Here is a 22,493-nt window from a genome sequence, read left to right as displayed (position 1 = left end):
AGTTGACTCCATGTTTTTGACCATCTCAGCGCACCAAAGTCAGTTTGAGTACAGAAGCTGACTGCAGGTAGTCACAGACCTGGTCCGTGTTTTTGAAGCAACCATTCAAAGGCAACAAGCACACCATGTCAAGATATGCCATGTTTGTTTCTAACAGCTCTTTGGGAATCACTTTGTTGGTGCAAAAATCGTATTTTATGGCTGTCAAACTGTCATATCGCTGGTATTTTTCATAAATTCAGCAAAACAAATGGGAACAAATTATGTTGTTTTCATGGTAACAAAGTTCCAAAAGATGCCATTTAAAACCAGTTCTTTGCACACACAACGCTTGTTCATGCCTTGAGCTGCTTTTTTATGCTTGCATGATTCATAAGTCATTTACCAAACATTCATCTGAAAATGGTAAAAGGGCTGGAAAACGGGTAGAAAGCAATCGTTGTCTGGTAAGACTGGCGCGTTACTGGTACAGACGTGCTTGTAAATGTTTTTGTATATTAAAACTTAAATTACAAACGGTGTAAATTCAAAGAGTTCAACGCATAAGATTCTGTGTTTCTGTTCTTCGTGACTTTCTATCGCACTCTTCCTCCAACTCAATGCGTGTTAGTTGTTAGCGCCATAACTGTAGCGACTGGATGAATCATCTAGCCCGAAGGCAGGCTGGAAAGTGTCCAAAGGGCTTCCGTGACAATACCAGACAGCCAGAGGACAAACACACATGCTCGTACACTCACACAACTCCTTCCCTCCCTCCTCTGCTCCTCTGCTCCAAAGCCAATGCTCTGCAGATGCTGGCCTGGCACCGCTCTGATCTCCAGAAGGCAGGAAGGGGATACAGCAGCTGCTGTGCCATACCGACACTGGTACACCAGAAACAACAGACCTAAAAGATGCGAAGCATGTTCATCCAGTCAGCTAAATGAGAGGGCGCATCGTTCACCACACTTCCTCTGATAAAATTCTCTTCTTAACCCGTTCACCCCAGACGAACTCAGATCCTCGTAGACACGAGTAAACATCCAATTATGAGAAGACACAGTTAAGACACTTGGCTCGTTTCCATATTAAAGCAGGACGGAAACTTCTTTCACCGTCCAGCCCAAGGAGGCCTTAAACTGAAGTTCTGCCAGTGGAAGGATGTCTGAGTGCAAGCAATCCGTTCACTGTTTATTTCCAACATTTAAGTTAACATTTAATAAGCCTCCTCTAAGTAAGAGCAGCTAAGAGTTGTAGCTACGGTGTAAACGTTAGCTCGGATCATGATTACGTAACCCGAGTTAATCGGTCCAATCAGAACCATAAAAGGCAAACGAAGCCACGTTCTGACGGATTATCGCCCTATGCAAGAAAAAAATCAATATTTGCAGCTTTCACTGCCAACGCAGGAAGTAGTGTGCAGACGAAACGGAGCGCGTGACAGTTGAAGGTGTGACCAACACTGGCACAAGTCCCGGGTGATATGAATTATTTCCTCAACTGCACGATGGCGATTTAGTCGTCTACTGTGAAATGAGAACTGAATAGATTTTAATATGCAGAAGACATAAAAAACTGGGAGTGTACCTTTAACCGCACAATACTCGAACCTGGAACTATTCTTTCCTGAAAAATGGTGCATTCCCTAGTGGGTGTAATTGAGGTCAGAGTATCAGGAAGCTGCAGAGTGAAATGCACCGGTTGAAGCTGCCATATCCCAGTCATTTTATTGTTCGACACAGAAGTGCAAATCCCTGGTGAGTGGCACAATGAGAGAGACACGGGGAGGAAATGGAAGACGCACAAAAATTAACAGTAGATCATGCACTGATTTGTACGGGTCTTAGACTGAAACCAGCAGTCGTAATTTGGAATGAAAACACGATTATGTTCTCTGCCGCCAACTCTGAAGCGTTAGCCGAGCCACATTTGTTCCTCCTGACAAGTCAAACCAGTTACATATTCACATTTCTGCACAGGCCTCTTTCAGTTAAACAACCAAAACTGATTAAATTTGCTTTTCTGTTCCTTCTGCAGTTATTTGTTCACCGCCGGGCCTCAGAAATAATACAAGTATAAATAGATGCCTGAATATAACCAGACATAACACTGCATTAAAAATAAATTTGCCGGATTTACTCCAGTTCGACCACAAGAACATTTGTGACGTCCGTTGCTGATAAGTCCTGAGGTGTTTGGCCTGGACTGCATTGCAGTTCATGCTAAAATTGTTGGATAGGGTTGAATTCAAGGCTCTGTGTTGGCAAACACACAACCGGATCTATTGTTTCTTCATTCCTCAGCGATTGCCTAAAGCGGTCTTAAAGTGTAAAAGGTAATTAGGATTAAAGGGTGAGTTTAGGCTGTGTTGGTGCACCGATAGCAAGAAGTGGGGGAAAAACGCTTGTTTAGAAAGCCACAAGTAATTCTTTGAAATCTAGTTGCACAATAGACTGGTTGTGAATCCAAATTGAAGTTCTAAGTTAAAACCAAAAATTGAGACCCACAAGGCCAAAGGAAGTCAAATGATTTGATCAAAAATAGATACATTTGTAAGCCTCATACGGATGTATTACATGGAAAGCGGCACTCGGCACAGGCCTAAAAATAACAATGAATATCTGTTTTGCAGAGTGACGAAACAAGAATTCCACTTTTTACATAAGTAAAAGTCATGATCCTGCTCATAAGAAGTTCAACAGAACAAAAGTTTCAAAATATCCTTAAAGCACCTAATCAGAGTAGTTATTATGGACAATCATATGTGCTATACAATTAAATCATAATTAGCAGTTTATAAATGTGTTAATTTATTGCAACAGCTGGAGATTATTGTAATTATGTATATACTGCTGGGTTTACTTATACTAATGCAGCGATATATTTTAATAGGTTTCTATTTTAAAAAATGCAGAATGATCAGTAATTATAGATTTTAAACACTTCTTATGGAATCCAAATTACAGCACATCCAAAGTTTGTGTCTGTGCCGTCCTTCTGTATCGGGCTTCGGTTTCCGTCCCTGCGTTTGCCTCGCTGCCTGCCGACCCGTGTGCAGCCTCTGCCTTACAGATTAAACTTTGCATTCTGGATGTTTATTCTGTGTTTTTCCAACATTTACAGGATTATTCTCACTGTTTCACTTCACTGCTAGTGTACTGTAGGTGTATGCTGAACGGTTGACACGTGCAGAGTATGGTAGTTACGGCAGAGCGTCTATGAGGGTGAGTATCAATGAGTATCAAACTAAAAAAGAGTGGATGTTACGACGCCTTCTGCTAGGGGACAGGAGGGGAGCCCTCATACATGAGCCCTCACAGGAGAAACTTAGTAAAGGTTTTATTGCAAACAAAAAAAAGACCCCTGGGCAACCAATTAACACATGTAATGCATAAACACAGACGAAAGTAAAAGCTGAGGGTTAACTAAGGCTCACAAAACTCTAAGCAGCACTGTTGCAAGAAGACTTGCAGGGACTGGACCACCCCATATAAATGCTTAGTGCATCATGGAAAGTCCCCCAGCATTATGAGCCTATAGTTAACCAGACTTAACTATTAGCTTTATCAGAAATTATATAGTTTGAAGCCAGTAGAGACATTGTCTGTCTCCTGAATCCAAACTGGGAGTTGGTTCCTCAGGAGAGGAGCCTGATAGCTGAAGGATCTGCCTCCCATCTATTTGAGGAAGCTTGGGGAACAACTCGAACGCTGCAGTGTGAGGTCTTATGAAGACGCCTGAGAAATGGGGACCACCACGTCACGTGTTAAGTTGATTCCTAAACTTTAATCGAGCAATCGAGTGCTCTTCCTCATCTAAACTCAAAAGGCCAAAGTGTCATACACTGCAAATCTGCAGCTCAGATAATAGCTGCTGCTATCATCCATGTCACGCTGGTATTTTCTTGTTGCCATTACACGGACATTAATGTGACTGCAGATCTGGAGAAGCCCATGACAGTCAAATGAAGTTAATTGTATGGGATAATCACTTATTCTCTGATTGGGGTCCTTCTCTTTATGAGGGATGCTTCGCTTCAACGGCAATAACTTCACTCAGCTGATTATCAGAATAGGAGCAGACAGCAGCCGCTTAATGAGGCGCTCCGCTGGGTCCGGATTGTTTACGCTCCGTGTCATGGAAAAATGAGAGGGCTAGATTAAAATGGTGTGTTGTGCCGTGCGGACACTCGTTACCCATTTACTGCTTTCTGACTCACTCTCCGGCAAGAGGCATGAACGTGGAAGCACACTGGCACACAGGCCCACAATATCAACACAAGAGGTTTTCTGTTTAGAAGGCGAGACCGCAGCAGCCAGAGAGTAATGTAGAAAGAATGGAAAGGAAAAGATGGAGATGACGGAGACGCTAAAGAACAGAAGAGAACAAAGACAGGAGACAGAAACAAGAGGACATGCGGTTGGAAACGTGTCTGTCCACACTGACAGCGTGTGACTCCGTGCAGGGGAGTGTGTGACTGTGTGTGTGTGTTTCTTTATGTCTTTAATGTCTCCCTCTGCATGTGTGAGCAGGCTGCAAACATTGATTTTTTTAAACCTGCTACTACCCTCAGTCTGAGTCTGTCTTCTGTTTCACGTTAAACTCCAAACAGCATGAAATCAAACCAGCTGCCTCGTGTCCGTCATACTGAACAGAGAGGGATCAATGCGATCCTTCTGTTTAATCCTTGCAGGCACTGTTGTTTTGGCAAAATGTATCCCACGGGGAGGATTGGGTTGTCAGTGTGCTGTCACCTACCGAGTAACGCTTCCCCCATCCAGGCTTCCACACGGGAGGAAACACAGCGTGCCACGTGAAAGGGACAAGGTGGTGAGGACAGGATGCATCAACAGAATAAGATCATGATGAGTCAAAAAAGGAGGGGAGGGGAAAACAGGTGTGTTACAACTATCGTTTATTGCTCTTACTCACGGAGATTCAGACAGTAAGTGAGGATTACAAAATGAGCCACGAGAGTCAAATTTAAAAGATTTATTTTCTGCATCACTTTTTGTGGGCCAACAGATGCTTCTCATCTTTAGCATTTATTAGCGATCCCTCCCTGATCCTGGTTCTACCAGAGGTTTCTTCCTGTTGAAAGGGAGTTTTTCCTTCCCACTGTCATCAAATGTTTCCTCAGACAGGGGTCGTCTGATTGTCTGATTGATTGTTGGGATTTTATTTGTATTATTTTAGGGTCTTTACCTTACAATATAAAGCTCCTTGAGGCGACTGCTGTTCTGGCGCTACATAAATAAAATTAAATTCAAACGTCTGCAGGTTTGCTAGCCTAAGCTTATACTTTAGAGAAAATTAAAATGATTTGTATATAAAGATTATTTTAAGCAACACAATTTTCAAGTGCTAGAAATTACATGTGGGTATTTATTAGGAAATTTGACCATCCCTCCATCCAAATTTTGCATTTTATCTGGGTCGGGGTTCCAGTGGAAGTAGGCTAAGCAGAGATGCCCAGACCTTCCTCTCTCCAGCCACCTCTTCCATCAGCATCTGGTGGCACATTGAGGCATCTAATCTCTCCAGAGTGTCCTGGGACTACCCTGGAGCCTCGTCCCAGTCGGGCATACCAGGAACGCCTCACCAAGGAGGTGCCCAGGATCAGATACCCTAACCACCTCGACTGGCTCCGTTCAGCACGGAGGAGTAGCAGCTCTACGCTGAGCCCCTCCTGAATGACGAAGCTCTTCGCCCTATTTCTAAGGCTGAGCCCAGACACCCTTACCGAGGAACCGAATTTATGCAGCTAGTATCTGCAATCTCTGCTGATAGCCATAAGTTAGGCTAGGAGAATAGATGGACCGGTAAATCGAAAGCTTTGCTTTCATGTTCAGCTCCTTGTTCACCGCAACAGATGGGTACAAGTCCACTGCACCTCTCTCTGTTAATCTCACGCACCCTGAGAATTAACGTCTCAAAGTCTGAGGCTCTTAATCTGCTGCAACAACCAGGGAGTTACTTTGACGTCACACCATGGCCCCAGCATGCATCCTCTGGCCTTCCCAACATCAGCTGTTTTTATTTATTTATTTTTTTTTTATTCTTTTTTTTTGGGGGGGGGATCCCCTTACTTTAGTGCAATGGTTCTCAAACTGTGGTGTAGACCCAAACATGAATATATTTTTTCTTTCTCGTCTTGAACTCTCTCTCTAACAGTGAACATTGTCCACCTGTGTCTTACGTCTATTCAGCAGCTCAACAGAAAACAAAACATTTTGATTTACATTTTTAAATGTTAATTAAATGATTATAATATGTATTAATTTAATTTGGAATACAAAAGTTTTGTGTTATAGTTCTGCCCGTAGTCTTATAGTTTCCTTGTAAATCTAATCTGTCTGCAAAATAAAGACACAAAAGCAAATCATTGCACCAAAGGACACTTTCTGTGTATCTCTGCTGGATGCCAGCGACTTTTGCCAAACAGCAGAATTTGACACCATGGGAATAAAAATGTGTTTCATATTCCTGGTTCCAACGTAATTTCTTTTTCCGTTGACCCTCAGGTTTTCCCGCGGGTTCCAGGTCATTTGCCACACCTTCCTTATCACCTCACTGAGTGTTTTGTCAGGTTGTGAGTCTTTCACACTGTGGTGTCCCAATTCTTGCCTATTTCCTGTATCTCTACACTTGAATTCTTTTATAAAAGTCACTTATTGGCATCTTTTTTATTTTTCCCACAGACCTAAATTCGTGGCCTCGTTTTGAGACTCCCAACATTTACTTTGGGATTAATAAAGAGGCAAACAGAGAGCCAAACAAGTGAAGCGTAACAGCTGAAATGAAGTTTCAGATCTCAGCATTCATTATCAAAATTGCCAAATTAGCCAAAGTTCTGTTTCCACAGCAGGGAAATTGAATTTCACACACTTTTTGAGACTTGCTCTCACCAAAGCTGCCAAATTCTCTGTCACTCTGCCGTCTCACAATTTAAAAAAAAAAAAAAATCACTTAATTGGTTATTTCTGTCATTTCCAAATGACAAAATATTCCTTCAACAACTTGTGTTTTTCAGTCTAATGATTTATTTATCTCCCCACATGTTAAACAGCTACACCTAAAAAACCCAAGGATCCCAGCAGGGCATCTATCCATGCATCGCTTTTCCCTCCTACCTCTATAAATGGACTCCCTGCACATTACGGGCTCCAGAAATGCACTGTAACTGTCAGCCACTTGTTTCACCTGCGGCCCTCTCGATGTGTGTGGGCAGCGAGCGGCGGGGGGGAGATGTGAGCGTTTAATGCAGTGTGTGGGATGTGGAGATGAACAACCCTGCACCTCGGCATCTCTCACCTGCCGGCAAGAGGAGATGATGAGCAGGTGGAGGGAGAGACGGCAGGAAATGCAGAGATATGGCTCTTGACTTTGTTGCAGCAGAAGCAGAGAACCAAACAACCCTCCAGAATGTGTCTGGCATAATTAACTTGATGTGTGCTGGACGTGCATTAGTTAGTGGTCCTTGAAACGAGCTAAATTAAGCTAAGCTGTTGTCTTAATTAATTATGTTCCATACAATTAATTATTAAACCCATGGAGGAGATCGTGAGTCATAAAGATTTTTTTCCCCTCTTTGGATTTAGGTTGCCAGGAAAAACACGACACTTAGCTCTCGTCACATGATTCAGCCATTTTCTGAATTGGAGTTTTGTTGAGCGCTTTCCACTGAAATTAGATCTTGTTAAAGTTTTCCTCGTTATTCCGTCCTCGATTCAAAGGAAGAGCTGTTCCTGCTCAAATGCAACTAAACAGACGCATTTTGTTTGGGGGTTTTCCAGAACAGGGAAGCTCGCATCGGGTGTCTTCAATATGGGAATGTGGTTAATTTTAATACTTGGTGTGGGTTTCGGGGCGAAAATAACAGACGCATGTCAAAACAGAACATGGCTGAAGTGAGTTTGGTGCTTTAAAGGAGACGGATTCATGTTTTGTGAATGACGTATTGCAAATCACTCAGCAAATACTTGAATGCCCTGACAGGCTGTTGGGAATGGTTTTTAATCATTGTGGGCAAGCTGCTAAAGAGCAGCTTTGTAAAAAGTTAGTCAGCCTTTCCTTAAGCAAAAACATTTCTTAGTGCTCCAGCTGGTGAAGCATCTACGGATCATTATGTTTCCATGTTCGAGGACATTCGTTGCCCCAAGGAAGAACCTAAGGAGTAATAACAACTAGGCCAAGAGTGTCACATTCACTTCAGGTTATGTGCAACACAGAGTCAGTTTGATTCTGAACCATTACAGAAAAAATGTTCCAGTTAGTGTACAAGTGCTCACCTGAGCCAAAGTGAAAGACTCTTACTGCACTCCCCATAAAAAATATGGTGGTATTATTTCTTGTTAGATTATGTTTCTCATTTAAGGATAAGTCTACTGTGCAAAAGTCTTGAGATACCCCTCGTTTATTTTTATTTGGTTAGAAAATGACATACAAGTGCAGCGATTATTTGCTACGTGCAAAGATAAAAGGACATGTGTATAGTATACAAGGCAGAAACAGAGCTTGTACAAATGATCACCTCAATTCTGTCTGTCATAGTGTCCTGATGCCGTGTGCTTTTACTCCTGTTCTCTCATACCTGTGGTGTTGGGGGTTTCTTACAGGTGTGTTCATGGACTCCAATACCCGTTCTTCATCATCTCATCCAGCTTTAGCATTTAAGGACGGGTCTGCCTTCCATTCATCGCCAGATTTTGTTTTAGTGGCCCTAATCCCCTTCCATAGTTTCTTGATTACCACTCTTACACTGAGACCATTTCTGATGAAGCTTCAGTGAAGAGCAGATGAATCAACTGAAGGGTCAAATGCATCTTTGAGGTCCTGTGTCAGAAATTGTTGGACTTACATATTTTGTAAGGATATAACTTCCTGCAAAAAGCTTTTTAGGCTTGACGCTTTCTTTTATCCTCCATTTTTCCAGTTGTTTTTTAAGGCTACAGCACACACTGTACTGATATATCTCAAGTTTTTAGTCAAAAGCTCTTTGAGAGTCATTAGCTTTGGCTTTTCTGGTAGATTCAGCTAAAGAAAAGACAACAAATTATGTGTTTTTGTGACAGGCTGGTGGTAACAGTGCAATTTAAAATGGGTTCTTTGCAAAACTTGATTGTTATGTGTAGACACAACACTGGTTCATCCCTTGAGATGTTTTTTATGCCTGGAAAACTGTTGCTTAAGAATATTTTAAAAATGAAAACAAAGTCTGGCTCCTTGGAAACAAAAAATGCAGAAACAAGAAGCACTGTGACAGTGCAAGAGAGCTCACTCTCTGTGCAGTGTTACGTTTAAGGAAACCGTTTTGTCTTTTCTGTATATTCGTTTTGTTTTCTTCATTGCATTTACACATGCACATAAGACAAGGTTAGAATTACAGATTAGACAAATATTATGTAGTAGTAGGTAAAAGATGGATGAGTATATAATATTATACTGCATAATATTTCTTCTGAGCTATTGTGTTTACAGGCATAAAGAATGACATGTGAACGCTACAAAAACATAAGCTGGAGGTAAGGAGGAGTTAAGACTTTTGTACATCACTGTATAAAAGCAGCCTGAGGAGTTGGCCCACATGTGCTGAGTCTAATGTCACGGGATTAGTGAATGTAGTTTTTGTGAGATCTAAACACATTTCTTGGCATTTATACTCCTGTGTACTAATGCCAGCCTCAGCACATTTTTAGTAAGGAATAAAAATATGTGTGATTGATAACTTTTCTAAAATAATAACACTCTGCAGAAGCCTTCCTGCAGAGCCATCCATGCACTGAATCCTTTGATTCAATTCTGACCCCTTAACAGCATATTCAGCACCTCAGGCTGAGGTGAAAATGTAGCTATTTTGTAACCTTATCGCTCTTATGAACTTAATATAACACCACGGTGGGTAAAACGAACCACTGCAAACAGCTTCTCCGCTGCCTTGTTGATGACAGATTATGTGCAGGAAAGATTACACTTACAGGGCTGTAAGAGGTGGTTTACTGTCCCTGCACGAATCCTACACGTGAGAGGTTTATTGGTCAAAACAAGCCAAATAACAGTGAGAGTGGACAACGAGTCTGCCTTCACAAAAATATCCAACGTCTTATATCGAATTTTGTTATCTTTCTCTTAACAAGCTAGGCTGAGTCAGACCACTCACAGGTGGAAATTAATCATTTGTTTCAGCAGAAGAATATAAAATGAATTGGTTTAGTTTCCTACTCGGTGCAAATAAATATATTTTTGTGCTGGATGAATGACTATCCTCCAGACCCTGCTGATGGATGAGTGGTGGAGGGGTTGAAACATGCCAGAAGGAAAGATGGGAAATTTTATCCTAAATAGATAACCAGTTTTGGAGGGTGTGTTTGGTGTATGATGTTCAGATTGCCTGCCTGAACTAGCTCGCGGGCTTCGCTCCATTTGTGTATCCACCAGCACTAATTGACTTTCCACTGGCATTGTTTCAGTGAGCCTGGCATGTCATTTTAATACAGCACCGAGCTGTAACAGCTCTTTGTACACTACTCTGTGATATCTGGTTGGGGGGAGGTTGGTAGTTTTGGGGGTTTTCTTGCATTTTATAATTTGTTTGGTTGCAGAATACTTTTAATACAAGTAGACATTAAACAGAACAAAATGAACTTACCTACAGTCATGTTATAACGCACCACATGGAGCAAGATTTGATTTTGATTTTATTTTGATGTGATTAAATCAAATTCATTTGATTTAATCACATCAGCTGCTACATACTGGAATCACCTGCTCTTCATGGATGAGCTTCAACCTTAGAGGAGGTTTGCAGTCACTGAGTCAGCAGAGCATCCGTCACTTATATTCACTGTATGTCTCAGCACTCGGCCATCCCGCTCTGGAGCTTACGTGTTCTGTCACTTAGCTGAGGTGCTATGATTCCTAAATGCATCAACTTTGCAATATTAATGCTTGCATTTTATGCATTTTATGGAATATCTGTTAAGGAAGAAACGTTAGGAATGGACTTGTTGCAGCGTCAGCATCGTGTTACCGTGCACTCGAGTTCAGTGAGCTCTCTATTTTTCCCCATTCTCTCAGAGATGTTTGCAAAGGCAGGCTGCTAAATCTGCTCTTTATTGTAAACTCTATTTTGTTGTGAGAGAACATATTAGCTTTGATGATGAGTTAAGTTCTGAATGCTGCTGTTGTGTTTTTAAAGCTGTTCATAACTCCTACAGTTACGTGATTATTCAGCATACAGTAAGTGGACACCACGTGGTTATTGAGCATGTCATTTTAACAGCACTCAAATCTGCTCCAGTTGTTGTTTTTGGCTTTCGATCTGAGCTTTGAACCAGATTTGATCCCATTCGTGCATAAGAGCGTTAGATAGGTCTGAAAACACTGCTGGGTGATTGGGCTTGCAAGATGTCTGACGTTATCATTTTTTAAGAAACAAAAGCAAATTCATAGGAGAACAGTGATGTTATCAGAATTCAAGTCCAATATATATATTTGATCATTTCTGCAACACTTGTGGATTTAATGCAGGTAGGCTGCACTGCTCCCTCTTTGGATTCAAATTAGGACGGAAACTTGCACAATATACAACTTGTAAGGTTTTATCAGCTTTCCAAACATATCAGGTGATTATATGGAATTTCCAAAAGTATTTTCAAGGCAGATTTTCTGCAAACTCTTAGAAGCTTCCCTCCTGTCCTGTCTGAACAGCGTGTGCAGGGCGAGCCGTGTAGATTTGAACTCGGCACGCTGTTGCCATGAGCGAGGGATAACCGCCTGAGTCCGTGTAATTGCTTTGCTGAGCGTTATGTAACAGGAGTAGTTTTGTTGCAGATTCGGGATAATTTCAGCAGCAGCAGCAACAGCAGGCACAAAGCCTCCTCGCTGCTGGATTATTCAGTATATTTCATCCAGTGTATTCGCTTACGCTTCTCCTCGAGTTGTCCTGTTTCTCAGAAAGAGAAAAAAGGCGTGCCCAGTAGCATTTAATATTACATTTCTTACACTCACTTGTTACTTTTTCCAATTCATATTGTCAGGATGGACTAAAGTCAATCTCGTGGAATAATGAACTTACTCCATATCAAAAACAAAGGCCCTTCAGTTTCATTGTCTGTGATATACCTGGCCACATATTTTTATGTGGAAGGAAACATGATGCTCAGGCCTACAAAGGTTATGCAGATAGTTTTCAGCTTTGTTCCACAGAACAGTATGGGGAAGACCCATTCCTGTTTCAACATGATAACACCCCTGGCTATGTGCACGTAGCCACGGGTGAAATACCAACCAGTAATTTGCCATGTATGTAATGACTCTTCTTATGATAACAGATTTCATTAATAATGAAATGAACTGTTTAATGTGCTATTATGTTTTATTACACATAAACACATTACATGGTGGTTAGCAAAGAATAACAGGAAATGCTTTTTTGTATCATTTATACTGGACAAAAATAACAGGATAGAGTCCAGTTTGATCCTGTATCTGATCCTAAGGAGTTCCAGAATATCGGAACGATGTGGGTTTTGCTTTGGGGTGCAATGGTGATGGACAGGCTGACAGATAAGGTCAGGCAGGAGTCTCTATGAATTATGATGTTTGCAGACAACATTGCGATCTGTAACGAGGAGCCGGCAGGTGGATGAGAGCCTGGAGAAGTCAAAGTATGCACTGCAAGTCTGTAGAAGCAAGAAAGAATCTGTGCGTGAATGAGACGGAGGCAGATGGAAAGGTGAAAGTGCAAGGTGTAGAGGTCGAGAGCTTAAATACTTGGGCTCAGTCATTCAACACAATTGAGTGAGGTAAAGGAGAGAGTGCAGGCAGGGTGGAGTGGGTGGAGACGAGTGTCAGGGGTGATTTGTGACACAAGGATAGCAGCAAGAGTGAAAGGGAAGATTTACAGAAGAGTGAGACCTGCTGTGATGTATGGCTCGGAGGTGGAGGCATAGATTGGAGTTGAAGAGGCTCAGAGCTTCATTGGGAGTGACCCGGATGGACAGGATTAGAAATGCGTATATGAGAGGGACAGCTCAGGTCGAGCTGTCTGGTGTCACAGCTCTCCAACCCTGCTGGTTTCTGTTTGCCTATTCTCATTGTGTGGATGGAGGCATTATGCTTACCTTTTTTTGAGAGTGGTCCTCCTTGGTGCCCGTTCTCCACCCATGTTACAGGCACACCTAAGTGTACACACTAGACAAAGATAAAAATAGGACAAGAGGAAGATCACAGAGAGGATCTATGGATGAGATGAAGGCAGATGTAAGACCCCCTAATGGGAACAGTTCAAAAAGTGAAGATTTTTGGGGTTCATTGCAATGCAAATTGTCACAAATAAGGACCCAAAGAAGGACAGCAGAAGTAGAGGTGGTAAATCCACAGGTGCTACATGGGTGGGCATCATAGACTGTTTAAAGTGAGCAGTAGTCTTAGACTTCAAATTTGGAAGCCTCAACCAGCAGTGGCCATATTTGGATGAGCAAGTGGAATGCCAAGTCCTGAGGTAATGCTAGATGCTTGGTTGTCTGTATATCTGTAGTTTCACATGTCATACTTGTCAGATTATTTTATTAAAATGCTCCAAAGGGCTCCGATAGCTGGAGAGGCAGACAACGACCCGCTGCAGCTGCCTGTGCCGCTACACGGAGGCGCCTTAAAGCTGCATTTAGTAAATTAATGTGACTATTAGAGTCAGACAGGAGGATATCCGGGGTATGCCTATAAGCTAACAATCACAAGTCATTAGCCAATCAGCTTGCAGTGTGCTGCCTGCCACAGCAGTCGTAACATCATAATGTGGATCCAGGCAGATATGCTGTGTTTTACAATATTAACCCCCCCTCTGTAGCAGATAGGCACCATTAAAAGTACGCTGAATCATTTATTAGCAGTTCCTGTTTGCAAAACAGTCACACATGAATGGCCAGCTGTCATTGGATTACTTTCAAGCTGAATATAACTAAAAATAAAAATGAGATAATTTGCAGGCAAGTTTTCAGCTGACAGGGACAAACTTTTATCCCTTTGTTTTTACGGAGGAGTCGCTCCAAGACGTACCTGTTCACCTGCAGTGGCAGCATTTCCACGTCTCTAAGGGTCCTCGGAAACTTGTGGCCTCGACCTTTGTGCATATTTTCTCATTATCTCATTCTTCTGTCTTGGACTTACTGATTTAAACAGTTTTCTACCTTTCTCATATCAGAATCAATATCACTTCAGCTGACAAGCAATACAGTTTTTTGTACTTCTGAGAAATGTTACCAAACATTTTTAAGTTTTTGGGAGATGGTGAGCATATTTACTCGTTGTACGCTGATCACATTAAGCAGGATTTACGTTTTGCCCAGTTCTCTTGAAACAAAATTGAATTTTTTACACTTCAACAGGAGAAAATGACCTGATTCTCTTATGGCCAAAGGAGGACGTTCCGGTTCCACGTATCACTGGGTCACGCAGGCCTTATCAGGTACAAGAAACTATGTACATTTTAGAGCGTTTCTGTCTTTGTCTGTGGTGTACGTGCAAAAATGAGTCCTCTTAAACTGTGAGAAAACTCTGTGGAGGGAAATTTGTGACGTATGAGAAGAACAAAACGTGTGTTGTATGAAAGCGGTCAGCTGAAGGCAGCATCATGCCCCTGAATCACTGCGGCAGAGTTAGTCAAGGACGCATAAAAAACAAATTCTAAGAACTCCGGCCCTTTGAAAATGTGATTTCCAACTGTGACTCTGGACTACAATTACTTGTGTGTACAGGCAGAGAGGATTGCACAGTTTAACGAAGGATAAAGTCGACATAGGACATTCAGATTTCAAGATATTTATCATGAAAAGTGCTATACAAATACAGGCCATTTACCATGATGTTTGCTGTCTAGAAAAAAAAATCTGTGTACGTGACTTAGCTATATTCAGTTGACATAAGATAAAAGTTGCCAAAGTGGTCTGTGCTTACCTTCAGCCGTTCGGTCAGACTCTGCTGTCTCGCCTCGCAAAGGAAAAACTTCCTCTGAGTGTTGTCCTGGGGAATATTATGGGATATCATGGGGGCATTCACCGTGATGAATTTGTGCCACGTCTTAAGTGTGCTCGGTGAAAAAAGGTAGGCACATTTCCATGACTATCTATATTCTAAATGCATACAAATCCCACAGGAAATACCATTAATAATGCTTTCTAGTACTGAAAAGTGTGTCACACAGAGGAGGCGGTCACACAGACCCAGTCCTGCACATCTTTAAAACCCAACCTGACAATACACGGCACTCCACATCCACACCAATGACAGTGAAGAATACTTTTTTAAACGTATGTTCATACTCTTCTCATATCCACCATATGTCTGCATACAAAGTACTACTGTTTTGTTACTTTGTTACTTTACATCTAAATACACAAACTCCTACTCACTGGACTTCCACCTTAATGAGGGCTGTTTGGGAGGAAGTCCAGAAGCAGTTTACTTCTACGAAGCTTTAGCCCAGCTCTCTCCCTCATTGTGTTCAATACATTATTTATTAGGCAAAAGAAAAACTGAATTCATGTTTTATACCCAAATTTGAGCTGTTTGATGTCAGAAATTAATCAAACATAACATTCAACCACTAAAAAATGCTAAAAGTAAAGTTTTATTCTATGAATAAAAGATAACAGTTGTAAAAATAAATAAAGATAAATAAATACAGTGTAAATATATAGGTATGGCATATACTGTACTTATGCCCGTGTCCTCAGCATAAATGGCATTATTTCACAGGTGAGAAAGCAGCAACAGGTGTGACAGAGGTGCTTACACTTTAATCAATTCATTATAAACTAATTTATCTACTTATCCTTCTATGGAAGCTTTATGGGTGTGTTTGGTGTTTCACACACAGCGTCTGCATTTTGGCTTAATTTTTTGTTAAATAAATAACGACATGATATAATGTGTGTTGTTGTTCATCTGAGATCATATTTACTGAATTACGAGACCTCCAGAGGATCCGAAGGTTCATTTTGTGTTCTGTTTGCACTAACGTGTCTCCATCTACTCATACAGCCAACATTACGTGACATTTCAAACAGTGTCTGATAAAATGATCACATCTTCTCTTCATCCGTTCATTTTCCTCGTGGTTCAAGGTTGCAGTCGGCTGAAGTCTGAGGGTAAATTAAATGCACTGAGTCATCGTTGCAGCTAGCTGTTCTGTTGTATTTTACATGAAGAGAGTGATTAAATGTTTGGCATGAAAAACAAATAAAGAGAGATGAGATGATAAATGGCAAATGTCCTTGGCCAACAACACAGTTTCTGAATGATCCAACAGTTTAACACTTCCTCACACACCCCCTGGAGAGCATCACACAATTTGAAAGGCAAATTCAAAATACTGTAACAGCTTGAATTTCAGGGACAAGAGGACATTTCCAATCAGCGGGGCTTTGAATCTAAACTAAATAAGACTTTAAAGGCATGGTGTGATGCTCTGTGACAGGATTTAACCCCTTCTAGCTTCAGTCTCTGTCTGCATTTCAGTTCCTTGCTTTAAATTTTTATTATCTGCTAATAAAATAAGTTTTCCTCAGCTCGTCATTCTTGTTATTTCTGTTTTTCTAGAGCATTTTTGTGGCGACGACAGGGTCCAATCATTAAAAACAAACAGATAGGCAGAGCCAGCAGTTGATACTATGACTCAGCCACTACAAAACTAGAAAGCATGAGTTTCCATGTGCCACGACCTGCACAGACAGAGTTTCAGCCGGGCAACACCCATTGGATAAAAGTAGGTCAAGTTTACATTCACGTCATTCTCCGCTGTGGAATTACAGTGGACCGTTTCCCTGTTGCTCAGATTTACAGTTGAACGCAGCTGCTCTAAGAAGCTCGTTTTGTCGTGCCTGAGAGAAAGACTGTGTAAAGTACACAAAAGCAGGAGCTCATGTTCGAATATGAGCATGCACTAACCCTGAGGAGCAACTGTAGCAATCAGGAATCTGTGCCGTTATCACAAAACCAAGCTGGTTCATTTACTGGTCCGAGGTGGGAACATATTCGCATCCAAATGAGTTTAAATAACTCTGACATAAAATATTCTTAAATAAAAGTTTTTTGCTCATATGTTGCTTAGGAAGTTTAAACCTCGGTGAAATAAACCACCCAACAAACAAAACAACCCCCCCCCCCCCCCCCCCCCAAATGCTGTTCGTGTACATTTTTCTGTGTAATGTAGTAAAAATGATTTAAATGTGTTTTTAGGAGGAAAGCGCCCACACTCGTAATGTTTTAAATGCTTTTGGTTGGCCTGAAAAAGAACATTTGTTGTTTTTTTGTATAGCTGAGGTACAAATCCTGTCATGGTCCTGGGTCGGTGACCCAGCGCTTTTAGTTTGTTATCATTTTCTAGATGATGATTGTTTAAGTTCTGTGTTATTTTCGATCTGCCTCTGAGTCTGCGTCTGTATCTGTCTGTCTATGGTGTCTCCCCATCTGTTTGTGAATCTGTCTGTTTAGTTCAATGTCTTGTCTGGTTCCATGTATCTGAGTTTCCTGTTTTATTGTGAAGGTCCGTGTCATATGTGAGTGTGATCAGTTTACGTTTCCCCTGTCCCGTCAGCCCAGATTTCTCCCAGCTGTGTTGCCCTCCTGTCTTGCATCCCTTGATTACTGGTGTGTGTGTGTGTGTGTGTGTGTATTTAAGCCCTGTGTGTTCTCCTGCCTGTTGCCGGTTCGTCTGTGTTCCTCCGTGTCAGTCTGTGTAACTCTATGTCAGTCTGTTACCCTGTGTTCCACGGTGTCCTGTTCCTCGTCTGCGTCTCTCTGCTATTCATCATCCGTTGTCATATGCTCCCAGGTCTGTTATTTTAGTTCTCCCAGTTTAGGTGTCTTTAGTTGTTTGTTATGCCCCACTGTTTGTTTGCCACTACACCTCTGTAAATAAAACCACCGGTATCTCATCCACTGCCTGCATCTTGGGTCCTCCTTCTATATCCACACGGCTCGCCTCGGCAGCCGTGACAGTACGAACCGGCCACTATGGACCCAGCAGCATTCAACCCGCCCAAGGAGCTCCGGGAGGACATTGTTTACTCCGTGGACAAATTAATCAACGCGTGGCTGGAGCACGAGGGGAGAGAATTTCGCCAAGCCGTGGCTAATCGGCTACAGCGCTTGGTTTCTGGTCTCCCCTGGCTGCTCAACTCACTTCACCCGCTCGCACAGAATTTCATTCTGAATGGACTCCGTCTTCACCCCCCGGCTGCTACCACCCACCCTGCAGCTCATGCTTCACTGCCCAGTCCGACAGAGGATGTTCTGCCCGGCCCGTCAACCCAGCCTTCGAGGGGGAAACGGCGCTCACGCTGCCGACGCTCCTCGCCACAGTCGGACCTGGGGATTTCCGAGCAGCCAGCTGTGGTGAGTGGACAGGACAGTATTATTGGTCTGAACTGTGGGACCGTTTACTCAGGGGTGATGTTCTGTACGGCACTGGACAAAAACTGTTTATCGCCAGAAGCTCAGTTAGCCGCCCGGCCAGAAGCTCAGTTAGCCGCCCGGCCAGAAGCTCAGTTAGCCGCCCGGCCAGAAGCTCAGTTAGCCGCCCGGCCAGAAGCTCAGTTAGCCGCCCGGCCAGAAGCTCAGTTAGCCGCCCGGCCAGAAGCTCAGTTAGCCGCCCGGCCAGAAGCTCAGTTAGCCGCCCGGCCAGAAGCTCAGTTAGCCGCCCGGCCAGAAGCTCAGTTAGCCGCCCGGCCAGAAGCTCAATTACAGTCACAGCCAGACTTATTACAAACCCTGTTACAATCCATGGCCCAGTCAGTAGCCCGGTTAGCAGAAGAATCATTAGCTTTATCCTCAGTTCAGCAGTCACCAGCCCTGCATCCTGTGTCAGTTGCTCCACTACCTGTTCAGCCATCACCTTCACCTACTCCTCCTGTACAGCAAGCCATGTCAGTCCAACCCATAACGGACAGTTCAACAACTCCGTACTCTAAGCAGAGAGACAAACCCAAGAACAATGTCAACATTCCTCAAAGGCTGGCCAGTTCTGAGACTGAGATGCACTCCAGGGCCTCCCCAGAGGCTGGGTTTCAGCCCCCATTAGACTCTGGACCCCTGGAGTTTAAGAAGCCAGCTGAGGACTGCACAGAGCTGTCGCTGCCTGAGCAGGGTCAATGCTCTGCGCAGCTGCAGGCCGCTATGTGTTTGCCAGAGGCCCGTGTGCCTGCTGGTCCTGTTGCGTTCCTGCCAGAGGCCCGTGTGCCTGCTGGTCCTGTTCTGTGTGTGCCAGGGGCTCCAGTGCCCACTGGTTCTGAGACTGTTTTTGCTGGGGGGCCCGAGGAGCCCGTCCAGCCTCCTTCCTCGTCAGCTGGGGGGCCCGAGGAGCCCGTCCAGCCACCAGCTGCTCCACCAGCAGCCTCATCCACGCTTGCAGCAGCAGTTTCATCCATGCCGCCACCTGCTGCAGCGCCTCCGTCTGCATCCTCCACGCCGTTGCCTGGTCCGGATTCAGCATCCTCAGCGTCGCCTGGTCCAGCGCATGCTTCGGCTTCATCCGCTTCACCTGGTCCAGCCACTGCTTCATCCTCGCCTGGTCCAGCCACTGCTTCATCCTCGCCTGGTCCAGCCACTGCTTCATCCTCGCCTGGTCCAGCCACTGCTTCATCCTCGCCTGGTCCAGCCACTGCTTCATCCTCGCCTGGTCCAGCCACTGCTTCATCCTCGCCTGGTCCAGCCACTGCTTCATCCTCGCCTGGTCCAGCCTCCGCTTCAGCTTCCGCCTCGCCTGGTCCAGCCTCCGCTTCAGCTTCCGCCTCGCCTGGTCCAGCCTCCGCTTCAGCTTCCGCCTCGCCTGGTCCAGCCTCCGCTTCAGCTTCCGCCTCGCCTGGTCCAGCCTCCGCTTCACCTGGGGCTGCAGGGGCCACGCAGCCTTCAGGTCCCCTACTACCACCTCCACATCGTCGGTCATCTGCCTGGCCGCCTGTTGGGCATCTCCGCCACCGTGGACGCCCTCCTGAACGCCGCCACTGCCTTCCACGTGGCCGGCCTCCGGACTTGTTTCCACGCCGCTGTTGCCGTCCGCACGGTCGGCCCCCAGAACTGTTTCCACGCCGCTGCCTACTGCGTGGCCGGCATCCGGACCTGCCCCGTTGCCATTCGCATGGTCGGCTTCCTGAACTTGACCATCTGGGCCTTTTTGGACTCTGTCCCTCCGTCCTGGGCCCCCTCCGCCCGCCCTGGTCGGGTTGTTTTCTGTTTTGTTTTGGTCCATTTTTTTCGTTTCTGCTGGGCTGTCTGGTGCCAGCCCTTGAGGGGGGGGTACTGTCATGGTCCTGGGTCGGTGACCCAGCGCTTTTAGTTTGTTATCATTTTCTAGATGATTGTTTAAGTTCTGTGTTATTTTCGATCTGCCTCTGAGTCTGCGTCTGTATCTGTCTGTCTATGGTGTCTCCCCATCTGTTTGTGAATCTGTCTGTTTAGTTCAATGTCTTGTCTGGTTCCATGTATCTGAGTTTCCTGTTTTATTGTGAAGGTCCATGTCATATGTGAGTGTGATCAGTTTACGTTTCCCCTGTCCCGTCAGCCCAGATTTCTCCCAGCTGTGTTGCCCTCCTGTCTTGCATCCCTTGATTACTGGTGTGTGTGTGTGTGTGTGTGTGTGTGTGTGTGTGTGTGTATTTAAGCCCTGTGTGTTCTCCTGCCTGTTGCCGGTTCGTCTGTGTTCCTCCGTGTCAGTCTGTGTAACTCTGTGTCAGTCTGTGTAACTCTATGTCAGTCTGTTACCCTGTGTTCCACGGTGTCCTGTTCCTCGTCTGCGTCTCTCTGCTATTCATCAGCCGTTGTCATATGCTCCCAGGTCTGTTATTTTAGTTCTCCCAGTTTAGGTGTCTTTAGTTGTTTGTTATGCCCCACTGTTTGTTTGCCACTACACCTCTGTAAATAAAACCACCGGTATCTCATCCACTGCCTGCATCTTGGGTCCTCCTTCTATATCCACACGGCTCGCCTCGGCAGCCGTGACAAATCCAGCGTAACTGATGGGCTGCAACATGTAACAGATTTTACATTTTGGCATAAATCCTCCAATTTCCTTGAGGTTGTAGCAAATATTGGAAAATTACATGGTTTCATCTGAACCGTTAAACATTTCACTAATAGGCTACAGATTATAACTGACATACGCTTGAAGTTTCGTGGTGGGCATTTGTGGGCGAGCATTACACAACCTGTTGTACAACCCACTTTTTAGCAAAACCGCGTGACATTCATTTAAAAGTTCAAAGACAAGAAATGAAAATTGACCCTTGTTGTTCATAGCGTGCTAACTGTGCACATCCTGGATGTTGCTTTGAAACTGATCGTTTAGCATTGATGGGACCCTCACTTATATGTAGAACAGTTATTCTATCTGCCTTAGCTTAAACCTCATTGAACGTTTTTGAACTGCATGCCGATAACAAGCCAGACAATTGTCCTTCTCTTTAGAGGACACAGCGTCCGGAGAGTCTTTCTGAATCTGTCTAATATTTCTATTTTTCTCTGCATGGTACAGTTTTAACTTTCAAGTGTTCCTAAGTTTGTGTTTCTATGCAGTGACCTGCAGCCTGGTCCTTACAGCCTAGTTCATTCCTTGAAGAGGTCTCTCCATATTCTCTGAATCTTTTAATAATTGTATGCACTGTGCATAAAAGAAAGTCCCAAATTCTTTGCATTTTTTGTGGGAGAAACTTGAAATTGTTGAAGTTTTTACCTACAAAGTTACAAACTTGTTTTCAGATGTTTTACTAGGAGCTTTTTTTAAATTTTGATTTAGGATTAAAGAGATTTCCCAGTCGTTTCCTCTCCCAACTGTTACAGTTACTGTTACAGATGTATCAATTAACATCGATTAAAACAATAAAACTAATAAAACCCAAACAATTTCTAAAATGTAATCATTAATAATTGACTAGATTTCTCGATCTGACTTTAAAACTGGCTCTGAACCCTCCTCGAGGTTAGATAATACTGGGAGATGTCACATTTTCTCAATTTTTAAGGCATTTTTCATTTTATTTTGTTTGTTCTTTGGTGATGCACATTCCAAAAATGGCATTTAATAAAACCAGCAGCTAAAATTGTGACTTCTGGTATCTCCAAGAATCTGGAGTCCTGGAGCAGTTGTTTGCTTTGCAGATAGTCTGATCTAGCTCTTGTGGAACAATTCATGGAAAATGCCCTTGTTGTGCTGAAATAACTTCTCTTTTTTTAAGGGGGGGCAGGGAGGGGGGGGGGCAAAGGAGACAGATATTTAATGACCTCTACATAGTTTTATGGATAGTGCTTTGGCTATCTGGGGGTTTTGTAGTGTAGTATGTATATTTCTTTGCAACTACGGTGAGAGGGCAGGGTGAAATAAGATAATAAAAAGGTTTTATTCATCTCCATAAAATCTTTTATGACAAAGATGCTTGGCCTAGTAAAATAAATATGTACGTAATAAACTTCTGGTGGCTTTGAGAGTTCAAATTGACTCCAACCTAAGAAAACACCAGCAA

This window comes from Rhamphochromis sp. 'chilingali', assembly GCF_963969265.1.
Source record: "Rhamphochromis sp. 'chilingali' genome assembly, chromosome: 15".
NCBI classification, from domain to species: Eukaryota; Metazoa; Chordata; class Actinopteri; order Cichliformes; family Cichlidae; genus Rhamphochromis; species Rhamphochromis sp. 'chilingali'.
Note: the sequence above shows the minus strand (reverse complement) of the source record.